General features: G+C 37.2%; 1 non-coding gene across 1 annotated transcript; it reads left to right on the top strand.

The window, feature by feature from the left end:
* Positions 1-4,483: 4,483 nt before the first annotated feature.
* LOC148212830 (small nucleolar RNA R71) lies at positions 4,484-4,590 on the top strand. Its single transcript, XR_015789571.1, has one exon. It is a non-coding gene; the product is annotated as a small nucleolar RNA R71 (small nucleolar RNA).
* The last annotated feature ends 1,410 nt before the right edge of the window (positions 4,591-6,000 follow it).

Below are 6,000 nucleotides of genomic sequence, written 5' to 3'. Positions count from 1 at the left end.
TCCCAATAGCGCTTGATTTATAGTCCTTAGCCTGACTTTTCTTCTCCTTTTCATGGTGGTTTAAAGCAGTCGTATGATGCATATAACGTCGAAGAAGATGGTGATGATGGTGATCTCGCCCCTATGATGCAAGAGCAACTCGTGGGGTTATAATAACGGTCGAGATCTTTGAAGACTTTAAAATGACTGACTCGTTTTGAACTCGTAGTTTCAGCTCTCCCAACTTTATATCAATCTTCGTTAAGAAGTTGCTAATAACTTTTGTTTTCAAAATGACAGAATTATTTAACAAATTTTTTTTAGAAAACATTTTATTTTAGAAAAGAAAAAAAATACTTCCTGCTTTAAGTTAATTAACCATGTCAAGGTTCTTGCTCTGTACAGGAAAAACAAACAAAAATCAATGAGTTATTTTTTTGAATTAAAATAAACTTCAAAACTAAAAATAAAATAATTCACAAAAGAGTGCCCCTCCAATCAAGCTCATTCGACTTCTCTTCTTCTACTGCCATGTCGCAGTTTCTCTTCTTCAAATCACAATATGCTTGAAGGTCCAGCTCGATAGGGAGGTAACTTACTTTTATGCATTTGTTTTTTAAAATTAGAATTTTGGTTGTTGCTTCTGCATAAAATTCTTCATCTGAACCTACCTCATCTTCTCCTATTTCTTCCTCCACTTTATCCTTGAAATGTGTGGTCAGCTCTCCCTTCTTTATATCTTGATTTGTATCTAAAGAATGTCGAGGGAAAGGAAAAAGTGGTCCAAGATTGAGAGGTGATGGGTTTAGGTCCTTTGCAACCTTATGCTTAATTACCTCTACTGGTTGCTCTTGTTCAACTTCCTTATAATTTCCTACCTCGTTCATCACATTAGAGGATGGTGGGTCATCATTGTCCACTAGAAGCTCTACTTCGTCATGTTCGAGCTTGCTCCATACGCTCATTGCCTCACTTTGTTGTTCCCCTTTTTGCTTTGGGGTTCCCACGTCATTAGGACAAGCTGTTGGTGGACTATTCCTCAGCTCAGCAGCTAATTGATCTATTCGGATCTGCAGGTTGCGTACTGCTGCATCATTTCGCGGCATAAAATCTATCATGTTGTTGCGTACTGTTGCCTTATTTCTCGCCATAAGATCTATCATCATCTCTTCAAGGCAAGACATTACCATTGTATTTGCTTTAGATCCCATGGTTGATCGTACTCCTGCTGAGATTGTATCGGAAATTCTTGTGGGAATGCATGCTCATATGGATAGCTACTTTCATCATATGGATAGCTACTTTCAAGTTGTTGCTCTCCCCACAAGAAATTCGAATGATCCCTCCAATCTTGGTGGTAGGAATTTGAATAAGGAGTGAACTTTTGTTGAATCCTTGGTGGATCTGGATAATAAAGAGATGTAGGATTAGATGGACAATATTCAAATGAATGACAATTATCACCACAATATGAACAAAAAAATTGATTAACAGGAACTATGAACGAGCTACTTCCCATTGGTAGAAAAATTGAGGATCCATTTCAATCACTTCTGCTAGCTATTGGCTCAATACGAGTAACCTCTCCTACTTTTCATTTCCTTCTCTTTTTCAGTTTTTTTTAAGTCTCTGTTCACGCTTTAACCTCTTGCAAGTTTTTTTTCTCGATCTTAGGATCGTATGGTAGCAAGTGCGGATTTGTGCTCATGCACTAATGCTCACTTTGAGGTTAGATAGGAGGATATTTTCAGAACAGAAACGGGAGTGATTGCACACAAAAACAATTCACAAAGAATAAATTAATATAAAAATAAAGTCCCCGGCAATGGCGCCAAAAACTTGTTGCGCCTCTGCTTAATAGCTAGAGGATAAGTGCAAGTGCACTCTGTTACAAGTAATAATATGGAAATATTCCAAGTTCATCTCCACAGGGACTAGTTGTCTTTTAAAATTGATTTTTGTAAACTGCTTGAATGAGCAATCAAGTTTGGGAATAAAAATTGGTGGAATTGTTGGGAACACGAATTAGAAACACAGAAATTAAAAGACCAACCACCTTACTAAGATTTAGTTCTAAAAGATAAATTACACCTATCAAATGTGCCCGTAATTAAACTAAATTTATGCAAACTGGTTCAACTCCTATTCCATATCGCTTTTGGTTTGTTTAGAAGCTTAGGCTAGTGTTTACATATGTCTATGCAACTCTAGAATTCTAAATAAATCAAGTTCCAACTTACGTTTAACGGGTAAGAGAGCCTATATCTAGGATCTTGTTTTAGTTCTTATTTCTAAGTAACTTCCCGTTTTACCTTGATGAGATCCGTTTGACTCTAACCTTTTTAGAATTAAATTCAAACTAATGTGATTTAAACAAGTTGCCAACAAGAAAATCAACTGGATAAATTAGATCAATCAAGATAAGCAAAAGAGAGCGTAATACGCCATGCTCACTGATAGATGTAATTTAAATAGATGAACTAAACTTGTAGGAGGGTTGAAGAAACAATTTACCTACTCATGGAATTGAAAGAAATTAAAACACAAGAGAATATAACAAAAGAAAGCATTTTAATTAGAATTGGAAAGAAAGTACAAAATGGAACAAATTGAATTGCAATAAAATAAACAAGAGTAATTGTAGAAAAATAATTGGAAACAAAACTTAAATAAAAACTACAAAACTAAAGTAGAAAGGAAAACAAAAGTATGGAAAAATGAGATGTGTAGAATTGATGCTTGGAGGCTCCTTTTATAGGACATGGAAGTAACAAGGATTTGAGAAATTCAAGGGAAGTTGACAACCACTTGTTGTAAAGATGTTAGGAGTAAAACCGAATCTTGGACCAATAATTTGGTCAAAAGTTGTTATTCCCGTTTTGACAATCTAGACATCGAATGTGGTTGAAGCATTGTGAAGCTGGAACTTTCAAAGCAATTTGGCTGGTGCATTCCTCTAGTAAGCTGGAAATTTTGGGCATGCGATGTGCCTGACGCATTGTGATCATAAATCTTCACTTTTCCTTACAAAATAAGCATATTTACACAAATTAGCCTTCATTTACCTATAACTGAATTCCAAAGTCCCTAATCACAAATTATGCAAATTTTCCCTAAATTACATGCATGAACATACTTTTTTCATCCCAAATAACAGTCAACTAAGCATGTGAACCTACCCTTTTTAGCCTTAAATCAAGTCTTATCAGGTAATTTATTAATCTATCAGCGAGCTGCAATGAAACTGTGGTCGGCTTCACCTATCCAAGTCCCAACATTTTGAAAACAGATAAAGGCATTAAGTTAATATTGGCTCCTAAGTCACATAAAGCATTTGCAAAGACAACATCACCAATTGAACAAGGAATAGAAAAACTCCATGGATCTTTCAGTTTGGGCGGAAGTTCCTCCGTAGTATGGCACTACACTCCTCTGTGAGCGGGATCAGTTCATAATCCTCCAACTTTCTTTTCTTCTTCAAGATGTCCTTCATGAATTTCATATACTTGGCATTGGTGTGAGGACATATACAAAAGGAATGTTAATATGTAGTTTCTTAAAAATGTCAATAGACTTACTGAACTGATTATCCTTTTTGTTTTTCTAGAAGCGTTGAGGAAATGGAATGGCTAACGAACTGGCTAAATGTGGTGTCGTAATGTCCTCAACTATCTTAATGGATGATTTTGGTATAATCTCTGTTTGTTGAACTTCTTTTGTAGGCTTTTTATTTTGTTCTGGTTCAACCAACTCCTTACCACTCCACAAGGTAATTGCCTTACAGTGTTGCACTGGATTGACTTCTGTTGTCCTCGGCAAATTACCTGGAAGCCTATCACCATCATGTTGGCAAGCTGACCAACTTGTACCTTTAAATTACGAATAGAGGCTCTTGAGTTTGAAAGTTGGTCTTTGTTTCGACCATGAACTGAGTTGAATTGTTTGCCAACTGTATCATTGCCTCTTCAAGGTTAGATTTCTTCTATGGTTGTTGAAGTCCGAGTGGTGGAGTAGGAATCTACCTCTGATGTTGCCTCCATGAGAAGTTAGGATGATTGTGCCAACCTAGATTATAGGTGTTGGAATAGGGGTTATTTGGCTAGCGATTAAAATTCCCAAGAAACTGAACTTGCTCATGTTGAACTTGCATAAATGAGTTCTCCACTTGACAATCTTCACTACGATGGTTACCATGACAATACTCACAAAATAATGTGGTGTTTGAATAGTATTTACCGCAGACTGACTTGATTGAAGTTGCTTGGTAAGCGAAGCAACCTGCACGGTCAATGCAGCAATAGCATCCACCTCATTTACTCCCATCGGCCTTTTCTGAGCTGACCTCTCACTATGCCACTGGTAGTTGAATGTCATTTCCTCCAACAAATCATATGCTCCACTTTCAGTTTTACCCATGAAAGCCCCTCCAGATACTGCATCAATTGTAGTTCTTATTCCATCATCAAACCTATTATAAAAATTCTGCACTTGCATCTATTTAGGAAATCCATGATGGGGGCACTTTCTTAGGAGCTCCTTGTATCTTTCCCATGCTTCATACAACGTCTCTCCTTCAAATTGAGCAAAATTGTTAATCTCAACTCGAATCTTAGTCGACTTGGTAGGTGGAAAGAACTTGGCAAGGATTTCCTGAGCCAAATCATTCTATGTCTGAATTGAATCTGTAGGCAGAGACTTCAACCATTGCTTAGCTTGATGCTTAAGAGAGAACGGAAAAAGTCTTTGTTCGATAACATCATCTGTCACTCCATTATATTTGAATGTGTCATAAATCTCCAAAACATTAGTGATGTGAGCATTATAATCTTCACTGGTTAATCCACAAAATTGTACTAAAGTCTGGATCATCTGAAGTGTGGCCGCCTTGATCTCAAAATTGTTCGCTTGAATTGCAGGTCGTTCGCTTCCTCACAACTATGAGAAAATTGGTGCAAGTATACACCAAATAATCTGTTGTAGTATAAAAACAAGGTCGTTTCCACAGGAATTATAGATTAAAAACGGAACTGGTAATATTAAATCACCCAAAGAGAAAAAGGAAATAATAAATGTTCTATTGAATAAGTTTCTATAACTAAATGGAATTAAACAAACAGTGAGAACCCGACTGAGAGAGTTCTCAACACACCCAAAAGCATCCGATAAGGAAAGTTGAGAAATATGTGGGAAAAACGATTGATAAGTAAATCGGGGAGGGGGATTCCCACTTCCTGCTCATTTATTCGAAAGAAAACCACCGCTCAACAATTCTAACTCTTGTTGCCCAAATCCTCACGGCTCTTTCCCAAGATACCTTAGATATATTTTAGCCTGATTCCCACCGTAGCTAAAACATGGAGGACAAATAATTTATAGGCACTGTATGGTAAACCCCACCCTTAGGTATCCACCCTCCTATTTCAACGAAAACTAATACAGTTAAAGGAAGCTAAGCTACTCAAGAAGGACTCTTCCGAGCCTCAAGCAAGATAACACGCTAATCAGGTAGGCCACACAAGCTTAATGAGATGAAAAAATTATGCGCACTTACGTTAAATAGTCATTGAAGTTGAACAAGACAAACAACGAATAAAACAGCAAGTGTTAAGATAATTCCCTCCCCGAAGGTGAAGGTTAGTTCATAATAAAATGGCAAAAGAAAATAACAAAGAGTGAAGACGAGATCATTGTCAAAGGTGATTATAGAGAATAAGAAGCTTCCTCGGGTGTACAGTGTAACCCAAAAGCACGACAGGTATCCTTCAGCTCCTTCTTCGATAAAATTCCTCTCTGTGAACGAGAGAATGTTTTCCTCAAATTGATGCTAACTCCAAAAGGGTTGAGAATCTCTCTTTTTGTCCATTGGGGCCTCATTTCCTTAAATACAGGGCCCTTTAAAATTAGGGCACCCCTTGGATGTTGTACGGACACGGTAACATTTCTAGCTCAAAGAGTTATTGTGCTATTATACGCTTTGGAGCATCCAGACAAGCTGCAGGCTGCTGACTAGTGCTTCTTTTC

This window comes from Momordica charantia, assembly GCF_013281855.1.
Source record: "Momordica charantia cultivar OHB3-1 chromosome 2 unlocalized genomic scaffold, Mcharantia_2.0 BLBB01000002.1, whole genome shotgun sequence".
Classification (NCBI taxonomy): Eukaryota; Viridiplantae; Streptophyta; class Magnoliopsida; order Cucurbitales; family Cucurbitaceae; genus Momordica; species Momordica charantia.
This window is presented reverse-complemented; position numbering and strand designations above follow the sequence as displayed.